The sequence below is a fragment of the Nanorana parkeri genome, unplaced genomic scaffold, assembly GCF_000935625.1.
Source record: "Nanorana parkeri isolate BGI_ZX_2015 unplaced genomic scaffold, ASM93562v1 scaffold150, whole genome shotgun sequence".
In the NCBI taxonomy this organism is placed as follows: Eukaryota; Metazoa; Chordata; class Amphibia; order Anura; family Dicroglossidae; genus Nanorana; species Nanorana parkeri.
The window spans coordinates 124,262-139,571 of NW_017306418.1; positions in this window are offsets into that span (position 1 = coordinate 124,262).

Consider the following 15,310-nt stretch of genomic DNA (forward strand, 5'->3'; position numbering starts at 1 on the left):
CATGCTAAAATGTTTTTACATGAAAACACACTTAAAATGCCAAAACATCACATATTTTCTAAAAGAAGAGGATCCATAAGCTAATATAATAGTGGTTGTAATTTTTTTTAATGTTGTACAATATTGACGCACATCTTTATCAAACCTTTATTTTTAGTAAAAAAACAAAATTATTTGTAGTACACACAAACACTATGGGGGTTATTCACTTAGGAGCCAAAGGATCCAGCCGTAGCTTGGGCTGATCCTTCGGCTCTCTTCGGCCACCAGAGCCCGCCATATAGCCCGTACAGCAGCCGAAGGTGGTCGAGTGGCTCAGCCGAGCCGAAGGCATATGCTTCGGCTCGACTGAGTCGAAGTGACAGCCGAAGCGGGCCGAAAGGCCTGCCAAAGGCCGGCCTTTTCGCCCTGCAAATGACAGCTGGGCAGAGCCAGCCGTGATCTCGTTAAACAATAACATTATCTCATGATCTCATTAAACAATAACAACTGGGCGGAGGCAGTCGATGTAGGGATAATTTTAGCTGAGGTACAGCTGAAATCAGCCGTACTGAGCTGTAGTGAATAGCCGAACTTTGTTCGGCTCTCTTCACTTTGGCTGGGTCATTCACTTCGGCAGCTTTGTGAATAACCCCCTATATAATCTCCATGTTTCCTGTAAAATATACATATATTAAGTAAATAACCAAATATGTCAATACTTTAAACTGTACAGAGCCACAAAATGGCAACAAACTAAGATACCCAAAATTATTAATATGTGACACTTTAAAAACCTTTTAGCTCATCAGTCTAGAATTAACTGTAAATGATAGCCCTAGGATTATTCCTCTCACTCCCACATGCAAAGTATTATGCATAGTTTAATTATGTTAACGTATGCGTGCATGCCCTGCATATGCATTTGCACTGGGATGTACATGCACATGGGCACAGGGGACATTTAACATATTTTTGTTTTATTATTTGATTTCTAAAATTATATTGTTTAACACTTTAAAAAAAATGTATTGTATTATTAGGACAATCCCTCTACCGTATATGATAGTAATTTGTTGGTGACAGGTTCTCTTCATGATGATTCTAGGGGTCTATTAGACTTAAAGCCATCGGAAGGGTTGAAAAAGGTAAAACTGATCTCTTACATGCGCCCATGGTGATGACAAGTAGCTCAGCCCACACACATTGTTCTGACATGGTTCAACAAGGTCACTGTCAGGAAGCCGGAAAGAGAATGAAGGAGATCACCAGCACTGAGATTCAAAAAAAGAATCAAAAAATGTATTTTATGCAAGAAAAACATGCCAGTTGTTTATAATAATGTGCTCCATCAATATAAATGTCATAATCCTTAGGTTTAGATCTGTTTAAAGTGAATCAATTCCTTGCCCAAAATGGCTCTACCATTGGAAACTACAGCAAAGCTCCTGTTTAGACTTCTTCTTTAATTGTGCATTCCTTTTCTTTTCAGTGCAATTAGTGTAAGAAGCCAGTTTAAGAAGAAAAGACACACCATCAGTCAGGATGTTGCATACCTGAGCACTTCTGTGTTTATTGCGAAGCCCATCTTGCTAGTTGAGATGTGGAGATTTAAGGACCAATAAGATTTAATATTAATATAATTTGGATTTATGTAGAAATGCAGTAAAGCTGTCTTGACACGGCTTTCCAGTTCAGCACTGCGAACGGCCAGGTTTGTAGATCCCCAGCTGTTACTAAGAGACGGCTTCTAATTTCCAGGCATTGTGGCTTGGGTCAGATGTGAAAATCGCAGTAATTAGTGGAGGATTTTTGGGGAAATCAACACCACAGGTACAATTTTCAGAGTACACGTCCCCTGGAGAGAGAAAGTGGGAGAAACGTAACTGAAATAAGTAAAAGAGGAAATTAACAGTGATCCTACACCCTCCGATGTAATAATAAACCGCTAGGATGCTGTAGTAAGACTGGAATAAAAGCAGTAAAAATGCTCCGCAGATACGATTTATATGCAGAGGTGATCATTTTAAATTGGGGGCTATTAAATGAATGTTTGTCCTGCTTGGCTGATTTACACAGTTTTTCATTGAATTAGCGATCTAACTGGAATAGAAAAGACATGGGATTATGTTTGGTGGCAATTTCTAGAAAGTATATATGATAAATGATATGGGAAGAGGATCGCTAAAAGTGTAAATTATTATTGTATTTAAAGTGAACCTGTACACTGTTTATGCAACAGGTTCACTTTAATGGGGGCCCCAGCCACAGCACATTCCTTCACTCTGCTACCTTGCCACTCCATTTGTTGGGATTGCAAGAAAGAGAAGCCTTTGGGTAAGTTTAAGTTTCAACTTGGAGCTTACACATGTGGCAGTGCTGGATGTCTGAGTAGCCAGTAATCAACCACCATTGTGGTAATGTGGGAGCAAAGGAAGTCACAGGCTCACCCATTCCTGCAAGTGCTACTTGTATACTTGCTACTTGTATTCCATATTGTCCCTGTGTGTGTTATAAAGTAGCCACCGCTCCAAACTCGCTCATGTGATGGCTTCTACAATGCCAACATAATGTGACTACAATGCCAACATAAATTAGTAAACTTTTTTAGTCCATAACAAGAATGAGTTTGGAGCGGTGACTACTTTATAACGCGCACAGGGACCATGGGGAACAAAAGTAGCCACCCTCCAGAAGGAAGGACAGTGTTTGCACCAATTCAGAGTTCTTCCTTAAAGGAGAACTATGAGGTGAGTGCTTTTCACTCATCCTCATAGTTCTAGCCGACCTGTGACAATTAAACTGTCACAGGTCAGCTCAGTAGATCGGGAAGTGAGCGAACACATACCGGCGTTCGCTCACTTGTCGATCTTGTCACGGCACAGAGCCGTGACAGGGGAGGGACTGGATTCTCCCCTCCCTGCTCTGATCCTCCAGCGCTGACTGGTGGAACGGACGGGGGAGGGGGCGGGTACAGCTGCCTCTGCCTCTAGATCTGCCTCTGTCACGCAGCTGGGCGGATCCAGACATAATTGTCGGGATCCGTTTCAGCTGCGGCGCCTCAGTATACATAGTTCTCCTCCCGTTACCCTTAGGAGAACTATGGGGAAAAGCCCTAACCCCATAGTTCTCCTTTTAAAGCATGTTATAATGAATGTTCAATTTGTTAAGACTTACTAAAGTGTAAAAATAGTTAGAGTAACACAATATTTTTTTTTCCCCCCTGTATTGTTCTGTCAGTTAAAAACTAAAGTCCAGTTAGTGATTTAAGCTGTACAATCTGTTCTTGTTTCCTAACCATTAAATAACCCTGCTTGTAATATTCATACATCTGAAATTTATTATGTAAATCATCACTGGCTTACAACTTTTGGATAAAATCTGGACACTCTGAATTGCCAGCCTATTGGCCAAGCACTTGGAGAAACAAAATGACTCAACTGACTTCCTGCCCACTTTTGCATTGTGAATAGGACTATTCAAAGGGTCTGTTTTAGGAATTAATTACTTTTTAAATGAACTTGATTATTTTTTTTTTTTTTTTAAACTTACATATTCTGAATATATTCCAAGATATAGAATGGAAACATAATGTAATTCACATGTGGCGGGGTTAACTGATTTTTGTGTGTTTTTAACAATTGAATTGTGTATTTTTATCGGTTTAATATTAATTTGAGAAACATTTGCGCAATTATCGCAGGGCCTACAAATTTAGTATCACCATCTTTTTATTCTACCGGGCCTGCGCTTTCAGAAAATATATGGTTTGGGGGGTCTTTTACAAACGCTAGCAACGCAGCAGTTGAAAATCAAATCAATAGGAAAAAATTGCAGAAAATTCAGAAATGGCTTGGCCAGCTGATTTGAAAAATGTTCCGGAGGGCTTGGCAGCGAAAGGGTTAAAGCATCGCCTATGGCCAATTTTGGGTATTATCGTTTTTTGAGGTTTCGCGCACGCACGCAATTTTAAGGCTTGACATGTTTGGTGTCTTTTTACCCGACGTGACCCCGTCTTTTATATTTTACCAAACCAAAGAAAGCTCTATCTGTCCCCAAAAAAAGGGTATAAAATTAATTTCAGTACAGCGTTGTATGACGGAATAAATGTCAGTCAAAGTACCGCAGCGCTGAATACTGAAAAATGGCCTGGATGGGAAGGGGGTTTAACACCGCGGATGTCAACTGGTTAACACAGCAGTAATGATTTTTAAGATTTAATCAATCATGGAAGTAGGCAGTGATCACCATATTTTTGTGGAACATATTTCCCTAAAATGTTATGTGTGTATTAAGGTGAGTCCGACTGGCTGAGGCAGATTTCCTTCATTTTGTTAGGTGAAGAGGGTTGTTTGCTTTTTACGTGCTTTCATATTGTCATATAAACTTTTAATATAGAGTTTGCCCTTTTCACTCTAGAAAATAAAAAAGGGCATAGGTTCTTCTTGGCTTATAACATATTTAATATTTAATAATAACTTATTTTAATATGGCAGTTCCTCACATATTAATATGTAATTAGTAATTGCTAAAGAAGAACTAGATTCTGCAACAAATAATAATTAATTGCTCTGTGTAAAAAAAAAAAAAAAAAATGTGCCCATCTCCAGTAGAATGTCTAGGACTTCCTTTGGGATCCCTGTGCTGGTAAAATGAAACAAATCTATGGCAATGGTTTTAGTGGAAGTGTTCCTTTTAACGGAACAGGTTTGAGATACCTGGTAGCATAGTCCACAACTGCCAGAATGTACTGATGGCCTCTATTGGACTTAAACACTGGCGTTATCAAGTCCGTTTTGATTCTTGCAATCTTTTAGTTTTTACATATGCCAAGTGGGCTAAATCCAACACAGTCTTTCTATAAGGACAAGGCATCATGAGTTGTTCCACGACCTCAATCCATTTTTTTTTCAATCTGGTACAACTATTCATTGTGGATTGCAATATAGGGAAATACATTCTCAGCCCCAGGACTTATTTTGTTTACATTTTCCCAAGCTTTACTTAATTGGGTAGTTCCTAAGGTGTCCCAAAGACCTCTAACTCTAGCATAACTAGCACTGTGGCCAGCCAGCAAAAACTGCTAGGGTAAAAGATACACTTTCCTCAGTGGTCAGTATCAGAGTTATGTTCAAATGGGTCAGGTGTCCACTTCGCTGACACTATGGTGTTTTTCATGTTCTTCATGTTCAGGGGTCTTTCCTCCTCACTGCACATTTCCTGGAACAGTGGAAAGTCTCTTTCCAGGATCACACTATACAGTAGCAATGGGAATACCATTACTTCATGGCGTACTGTTCTGCAACTGATTTAAAAAGTAACCAAAGTAACCAATAATGTGGGGTACTTGTTACAGTCACTGTCTGTACACACTACTCCAACCTGGTGTTAGGTCAATTGTTCAGGGTCCAGGAGCCAAGTATTGGCCAAGGTAACCAGAGTCCAGGAGGACATGCACACTTTTCCCACTTATTTTTACCACATAGTTTGGCATGTCGGGATCAGCAAATGGGCATACTAGGCCACACACTGTAGATTCTTGGGCCAGAGGGCACTAGTCGGCAATATGATCCCACTCACTACACCACCAGAGCTATGGTTGCACATGGGTTCTGCCCAACAGGAAGCAATCCTTCTAAGTGTTCCCCTTTGTTGCTTTACAGGATGTAAAGTTATTTTTGAACTATTATAATATATTATTTACTAGTTTTTTTTTTTTTTGCAAAAGCCTTTCAAAGTGCAATTAAACCTTTGTTTTTTTTAGTTTTTTTTGCATATATCTACTGCTAGCAAGCAGAAAATGTATGCAAAAATTTAAAAAATAAAAAAAAGTTACCAAAAAGGTAAACACTTACAGTGGGGCAAAAAAGTATTTAGTCAGCCACCAATTGTGCAAGTTCTCCCACTTAAAAAGATGAGAATGCATTTCAAAGTAGAATTAAACCTTTGTTTTGTTTAGTTTTTTTTGCATATATCTACTGCTAGCAAGCAGAAAATGTATGCAAAAATTTAAAAAATAAAAAAAAGTTACCAAAAAGGTAAACACTTACAGTGGGGCAAAAAAGTATTTAGTCAGCCACCAATTGTGCAAGTTCTCCCACTTAAAAAGATGAGAGAGGCCTGTAATTGGCATCATAGGTAGACCTCAACTATGAGAGACAAAATGAGAAAACAAATCCAGACAAATCACATTGGCTGATTATATGATGCCAATTACAGGCCTCTCTCATCTTTTTAAGTGGGAGAACTTGCACAATTGGTGGCTGACTAAATACTTTTTTGCCCCACTGTACCTGTGTCTCCCAGCGCTCACCACTGTCTGAGGATCTGAAGCTTCATCCTGCATGGCTGCTCGAGATGGGGCGGGCGCATGCGCAGTAGAGATCTTCGGTGGGGAGAAGAGGAGAGACACAGTTAAGCTGAATGAAAGCACCTGGAAGCGTCCACGTCGGACAGACACCGTGAGACAGGAAGAGACAGGAGTCTGCGCTGGATCAGAGACCGGCACCAGCGCTGGAGGGATTGCGGAATACAAGTGGAAGGAAGAAGATGATTGGATCAAGAGGCATCATTTAAGGTAAGTCCTTGGGGGAGGAAAAAATGTGTGACTTCAATAAAATTAAAACATTTGGCATATTACTGCGGGTTCCATAAACACACTGCGGCCCTCCTAATGTTGGCAACACAAGCACTGGCCTCTTGATAGTGGAGCATAGACAGACCCCTTTTCCTTATCCCACTGTGCAATGGTTTGAGGGATGAGGGGTAGTTACCTGTGTGGCACATTGAGATTCCTTGGTATTGCCACATGAGGGCTGGCTGAGAGGTCTCAGATTCTGTGAGTATTTGAAATAAAACTCAGGAACTCATGGAGAGCACTTTAACACTGCTGAAAAGAGCTGAGGGTAGCTACAAATCTCTGACTCTGCTTTACAATGGTAAAAGCTAGAGTTTCTCTTAGATATCTGTTCTGGGGAATGATCGTGCTATCAAGCAGTCATGCTGTTATCTTTGTTGAAATAATTATCTTACCCCTAGCATACTTTTTTTTTTTTTCTGCCATGCCACCTACAGATAACCTCAGTTAATCCCGATAATGTAGCACAATATTGATATTTGTCATAAGATCTAAACATGCCTGTCAATAGTTTTTGTCTCACAGCTAAACATTGAACTAAACAGTCGTCCAAGCCTTGCATTAGCTAATTGTCAAGTGAGTTGCATATCCTGTACCTTTTGGTTTTGTAGAACAAATAACATTGTAATGTCTCTTTTTCTCAGGGAGTTTTATTGGTATATGATATCACCAACTACCAAAGTTTTGAGAACTTAGAAGATTGGTTTTCCATGGTAAAGAAGGTGAACGAAGAGTCAGAAACACAGCCGTTTGTAGCCCTAGTAGGCAATAAAAGTAAGTTTGGAATTTCTTAAACATACCTATTCTTGGTTATAAGCGGCTCAGGTCATGCCCAGATATTTATGAATGGAGGCACAAATGAAGGTATAGGATATTTATTCACAATGTGTTGCATGTATGGAAAGAAGGCCACAGTGTCACCCTAAATAACCAACCAGCAATTCAAATAGCTGGGTACAATTGCCTTTATATGATTATTTTTTTTGTGTGGAATTGATGCATCTTGGCAAGTGTGCAAATACTGCCACTGGTTCTGATATGATTTAGATATGTGTAGATCTATGTTTAAATAAAGATGATTGGAATTTTGAGATACCAAACTACAACGAATCAATAAAAAATGTTGTTCACATGGGGATTAAATTTGCATAAAACCATATACAATAAAACATTTTGTTAAAGGATTTGCACTATTAAATTACTTAAAAATATACAACTGACCAGCTATAAACAAACTGTATAAAGAACTGGAGCTGCCACAGATACAAACAGGTTGCACAGTAGTATATTTCCGTTTTAAGATGCTGAATGTACTGTGGGGGGATGGCTCAACACATTTCTCGGATACAACGGGATCTGCTTCATCAGCTTCTGTAGCTGGAGAGTGACACTGAATGCAGGAAGTGATGTAATGTACATCACTTCCTGCATTCGGGGACTGAGAGGAGATCAAAGTGAGTTCGTATACTGAACTCCCTTTGATCTCCTGTCAAAGAGCCGTGCCGATCCCGGCCGCATCGGGCACAGCGGATCTCGGGACCGGCAGTGACAGCTGCTAATACAATGTAAAGCTCCCGGCTGGCCGTGTAATTACAACGGCCGGCCGGGAAGCTGCTCGTCAGGCTCTGCCGTCCTCTCGTCACAGAAGAGCAGACGAGTGGATTTTTCAAGCCCTAATAAATTTTGTTTTTACATTTTGAACAGTGTGGTGAACAGTGTGGCTTGACAAAGAGGAAATCTCCTCGAAACGCGTAGCCGTATCCTGCAGGCAGCAAGATCCATCCCCCCGTACAGATCCCTCACTGTCCCACGCACTGGTCCATCTTTGTGCACTCAGCTGACAGCCCGACTGTAACCACACAGTACTGTAACCACACGCATAGAGTCCGGGGCTACGGAGCCGATCGCGGCTCACTGCTTTCCCGTCTCAGCCGCCGCGGCTCAGCCTGGCCAGCTGAGTTTGTGACATCGGCTGACACCTCGTTTTCCCACTCCGGTCCGGGCAGACACCTACCCTCTTTCCACCTGCTTACTGTGGACATCGCATTAAACAGACCGTGGAGAACATTCTGTGAGAGACACCAGGGCATATAGGCTCACATCCCAACTGTAAGTCATCAATTTGTCCCCTTTTATATGACTAATCAGTTTTGGTTGTCTGTATTGCACACTGTTATGCATTTTTCCAAGTTCAGCACATTGGGCCATTACTCTTATCATAGGTGCAGTGAGGAGCGCTCCTCAAAAACGTGTTTTTTGTTGGTCTTGAATTGTGTTACACAGGGTTCCTCCCCCTGTATTGAGGAGTTTTTTGCACACCTTCCCCCAGCAGATCCATTTCCCACCTGTGTTTGTCCTACAGGAGCGCGCTCTAACCACTGTATGTGGTGAAGGTTTAGACACTCAAGTTTTTATTTTGGGCTGGGTCCCTACTGGGGAGATTCACTCCCTCTATTTGTCCTACTGGTCAATATCAGAGTTATGTTCAAATGGGTAAGGTGTTCACTTCGCTGACACTATGATGTTTTTTATGTTATGGGGTCTTTCCTCCTCACTGCACATTTCCTGGAACAGTGGAAAGTCTCTTTCCAGGATCACACTATGCAGTAGCAATGGGAATACTATTACTTCATGGCATACTGTTCTGCAACTGATTTCAAAAGTAACCAATGCTGTGTTGTACTTCTAACAGTCACTGTATGTACACACTACTCCCACCTGGCGTTGGGTCAATTGTTCAGGGTCCAGGAGCTGAGTATTGACCAAGGACACCAGGCTTCCAGAGTCCAGGAGCACATGCACAATTTTCCCACTTATTTTTACCACATAGTTTGGCATGTCAGGATCAGCAACTGGGCATACTAGTCCACACTCTATAGATTCTTGGGCCAGAGGGCACTTGTCCGCAATATGATCCTACTCACTACACCACCAGAGCTATGGATGCACATGGGTTCTGCCAAACAGGAAGCAATCCTCCTAAGTGTTCCCCTTTTTCCCCTTTATTTGTCCTACTGGCTATGGTCACCCAAGCAGCAAGTGAGGGGCAATCCAACATTTTAGACTTGTCGCCAGAACATCAGGTGAGTGTAAATCTTCTTATTCCCAAAAGAGAACTTCTTAGCAGAGCAGTAAAGCATTAGATCCTATGTGAGGTTTTTATTGCTGTCTGTGTCCTTGCCTTGCTTTTCTGATTTATATTTGCTGATTTCTGGACAAAAAGAAAGTTAAAATGTCCATAATCGGAGCACAAACAGCAATAAAATCTGACAGAAATTCAAACTTTTTCAAAACCAAAGCAAAAACTTTGTCTGGATTTCAGTTTAAATATAATATGAGTGGACCCTCAATATTCTGTCCACCAGGATGGCTTTTAGCACATCATATGTTTGAAAAATGTTCACCGCTTAATCTTATTTTTGTGTTCTTAAGTAACGCTGTCTGCTTTGCCTGTTCACTCTCTACAATAATTCCTGAAGTGTCAAAGCTACATTCTCAGCAGAGATATTATAAACAGATATTAACCCAGGATGTATGGGAGCTGCACTCTTGTTGATTTATAGCGCTTTTGATAGTCCAAGGGCCAGCGGTTATCTTCAGCCTCTAGTGAGGGTAGGAATTATCAGGCACCAGTGTACCCCGGATGGATGAATTATTTCAACCTCAAGATATTAACCAGAACCCTTCCACAGCTCCATAATACGGAGTAATAAGTCAGCTTTTTAAACAGCCTTCCTGACAGATATGGGCAAGGAGGAGTGTGTGTCGACCCTAATTAAGAATGTTGACTGTATGTATGCTGCAGCCGTGATTAATTGTCCTAGTATGGCTATCTCTCTGAGAAAAGTGATGGGCTGTTACAGCGTGAAGTTTAAAGGTTACGTGTTAATGTACTTTTTAACTGGTCTTCCTTGCTTTCAGCCATGATCTATGAGTGTTATAACACTCCTCTCAGAAAGCCATTTTTTATCAATGGAATAGATGTTTTGTTATATTTTTTTAACCCTGTTAATAAATGCAAACCCAGTTTTTTTTACTCTTCAAATTCCCTGTTGATATTTATGTTTTCATATATTTATCTTGATAATATTATATATATATTTCATAAATGAATGATTGAGGATATTTAATTTATAGCAGGAGATATAAAGTACAAAATTAGGCGAAGACAGTAAAATTAAATGCTGAAGTCCCTCCTACAAATATTTCTCCACCAACCTCTAGCTAATCACTGCAGCAATTAAAAAACAAATTTAAAAATCCTCAATACTTATGTCTGTGGACATGTCATGTGCTGGGCCCAAAGTCTTCTATGTATGCACTGCAGAGTAGTAGGGTCCTTCCTCCGGTATCCATGTTGCTGCCTGGGGAATGTCTGCACTTACCATTGGCTGTCTAGCAGCAGGGTTGTATCACGCTCCAGAAGACTGCACATGGCCTGCACTGCTGAAAGAGGTGCTATGGAGATTTAAGTGATTGTGGACTTAAGTTAGTATAAAAGGTCTTTTAAAGGTTTTTTTTATTTGTAAATGGGTGGGGTTGAGGGATTGGAGGACAACTTGGACCTAGTCATGGGCTTTAACATGTCAGTCAACAACAGTTTTAGACCATTTGCGCTTCAGCCTCCAGAGGGTTCCTCAAATGTTTAAAAAAAGTCAAAATGTAGAACATTCTACTTAAAAGCTAGGTATGACTGTACCACTGTCAGGAAGTGGTAGGGAGACCCCAAGCTTTATAAAGAAAAAGTGGTAAACAGACAAGAGGGCACCCCCCTTAGGCATTAAATTTACAATATGGATGTGAAAAATCAAATATATGCCTAAACTTAAAAAAAATCAAAGAAGATATTTCTCATGCAGAATCGAATAGCGGTCTCTGGTAGCCACTACAGCGAATTCCTCAGGTTATCTCTAGTACAAACATGTAGATTGTGACAGTACATTAAATGAGAATTTTTTAATTAAATAAAAACAGTATTATACTCACAATCTCCGGCTCTCCAATCTCAGCCTGATTTCTATTATCAACAGCGCCTCTGTGTGCTGTGCAGCAGAGGTCAGTTTGTAAGATCGGCCCTGGGCAGGGCTGCTGCTAGGCAGTTTCGGGTGGACTACTCCTTTTTCAAGCCTGTGATTGATTAAGTCACCACCATGTATTTGATCTTTTACTACATTCACATTGTGAATTTAATGCACTAGGGGTGCATCCTTGGTTTTCTACTTTTTCATTTAAAATATCAGGGCTAATTATGAAGCAGAAGAAATCTCACTCCTCATGAAATTATTTGTATGTAAAATAAGAAAATTTAGCAGTGCAAGTGAGACTTCCTTGTAACTGTTGTGGCAGAAAGGTCCTGAGTTCTCACCATCAAAATAGTGGAGTTATATTACACAACATTATTTAAGTCAGCTAGCAAACACATATCCACAACTCATATCAGTTTTGGGTGAACGTAATACTTCAGACAAGGGTACCTTTGTATAAGACATGTTACATATAAAAAGGTCAAATAGCATAACCCCTTGATCATTTAAAAAGAAAAAATACAACCCATTTGGTGAAAGAGAACTATGATGTCCCCATGCCATGGCCTATTTGGAGAAACCTGAACTTATTTCTGCTTTTATGATAATTTCCTTCTTCATAGCATATAATAGCATAGCTAAGTAAGTCTGACGCTTACAAAATTCCCAGACTCAAACTACATGGGTGTATCTAATTCTTAGCTAATGGCTATGTTGTTGTGTGCTTCCTTAATGCATCTTCTTAGGGCTAGTGTCCTATGACTAGAATGGTTAATGCTTTCTTGACACTTTGTAAATATAGACCCTTTTTACTGCTCTACATATGCACCACCAAACCAAATGCAACCAGAGTGACTATGACAAGCTTTTTAAAGAAAATTAAAGTCTATACATGTAAAAGCTAAGGCTTTTGACCAGCGCTGGAGTTTCTTTGCCTGGTTTCTGTAGGTTAAGCATCATGACATTGATGTGCTTGTTCTGGAATGGACGTTGCATATCGTAGTTACAGGTTCCAGCACTGACTGGGAGTCTCAGTTATGACGGGTGACATAATTTAACCCCCGATGAGTAACAAAGAAAGCAGCTTTTTTAGTTGAGATGCTGGTTAAAACGGTGCGGTAATTCAATGCAGTTTAAACCCCTCCTTCCCACAATCTATATATTAACATTCCTCAGTGCAATGCCCCAACCTGATGATACATTGATAAACGTTTTCTTTTGACAGCTTTCAGCCGACATAGTGTGCGGCTGCTAGCTGTCGAGCCTGACTGTCACTGCTTGCTTGCTTAGTCCCCATTCTTGAAATCACTATCAGCTGACCTAGTGATCACATACTAGCTGAATGGTTCATTCAGAAATGAATGGATTTTAGTTGCAGAGGCCACTACAGCCTGTAGATGGCATTGTGCCTCAGTTTAATACTGTAGTTGTTTGATATAATTATAGTGTTAACTTTTTTCCATATGTCAGTCTGTTATAAAAACAGAGCTTTTTATAAAACAGTGTACTAAATAAAAGTCTTATGCTGTATGTCTTTAAAAGTGCAAACATTATATAGGTGTGCAAGTTAGTTATAACCATGTTTACTGACAACTCATGATGCTGCTAAATTTGGCCTGAGTGTCTAGGTTTCAATGAACTTTGGACACAAAGGAGTTAATCAAGTGTAAGTGGGTGGCACATATTGCAAAATCTAATGGTTAAAGTGAAAATAAGAGAATTGCTTTTGCAGACTTGTTTTAAAGGCTCAGGCTCTATGAGCTTGATCCTGGCTTTATTACCAAGAGTGAGTCACAGACCTAAAATCATGCAGGGCAGGAGTTCAGACCCTAGTCAGCTTCCATATGTCTGTCTTCACAGGTTCACTTTAACGTTTTGAAGTTGGTACATGGTGACCAACTTTCCTCAAATACTGCTTTAATAAAAATGCTTAATACCATGTAAAAATGTAAATTCTGTATGTTCTTCTCCAAAGACTTGAATCTCTTCAGCTAAAATAAAAGAAGTTAAAGTTTACAGTTTGAAGGGTAGTGAATAATCTTTATTTTTTAATACAGGATGTTCAGAAAACATCTCCTTCCTGTAAGAGGTGGCAGGGGAGTGTTAATTTGATCGCTGGCATCAAGCTGAATTTCAGAATATAACAAAACACTGCATTATGTATTTCATTTTAAACACAACATAAACATTCATTTCCAAAACCCGCTAAAGAAACATTTGGCGCTTTCATTCATTGAGTCAAACAGAAGGAAACACTAATGAATTGAGCTTCGTCATGTAACATGATAAAGTAGAAAGCCATTTTTAAAGGATGGATCTAGGCAAACTGTTATATACATGCTGGAAACAAATATATAAGAACTGTGCCAAAATAATTTCATGTTAACAAACTTTAGTGACACACTCACTACTATTGTATAATGTGGCACATCAGATGTTCTGTTAGATCACGCTTTCTCAAACTTTTTTATCCTCAATGAACCCTTGAAAACATTCCGAGATATCAAGGAACCCCCTAAAACTATTTTCTTATCTACAACTCGCGGTACATTTGTGTGATTAGTGACTTATGCTATAGCATTAAATATGTACATATTACAAACACTAATAAAATATAAAACAGAATTGCATACTAAATATTTAAATTACAGAGTCACAAAAAAATTAATCTTGCAGTGGTTTTCCATGGCAACCCTTACTGTCCATTGGTGCTTATTGCAAAACTCTAATATTGCATTGGTGTTCAAGTGGTAATACCAACTTTGCACTGGGCCTCGGTGACAAAACTATCTTGTCATCGGTGTTCATTGCAAAACTCCAAATTTGTATTGGTGTTCAGTGCAAATAACTTTGCATTGGTGTTGAGTGCAAAACTCCAACTTTCATTGGTATCCATTGCAAACATTGACTTTTGCATTGGTGCTCCGGGAAAAACTTTAACTATGTGTAATAGAGAAGGATGGGGCTGCAAGCTAGAGGCAGACTGCCTAATGGAGCATCTATGCAGGTGCTTATCTGTCACAGGAGGCCTATCCACCCTCTCTGGCTGTGCCCTGCCCACACCTTTCCCCCTCTGCCTTTGTCCTGACAGGAGAGGGGTTCCCACTGTGCATGTGCCAGGCTGCAAGTGCAGTGCACACACACAGACTCTAGGCAGTGGTTGATTGTCAGGGTTGCTTGACTTATAGTTCCAGCTCTCTGGTGATGTCATGGCAAGTGTCCCTGTTGCCCTGATAGGAATTAGAGGTGACTGCAGGGGAAAAAGTGAAGCCACTGTTGGGCAGATATAAATCCACTGCAACAGCAGCAGAAAACAGAACCCCTGGGGACCTCTTGTAAAAATACCTGTTGAGAAACCCCTTAATTATACCCCTTAATAGTGAATTACTATATAATGATTGTAATGTACCTTAAATATTTACTACATTTTAATTAAATATCTTTAGTGTTTCCCATTTCAACTAATGATGATAATCGAATATCTATCTAATAGAGGGAGACTCCCGGCGACCCCTTGCAAATTGTCATTCGACCCCCGAAGGGGTCCCGACCCACAGGTTGAGAACCGCTGCTTTAATGTATCAATATCAACTTCTTGCTAGTGAAATGTTGTAAATTGCTTTTAAAGGAAACTTGTACTTTGCCCATACAGGGTAAAGCAACAGGTTAG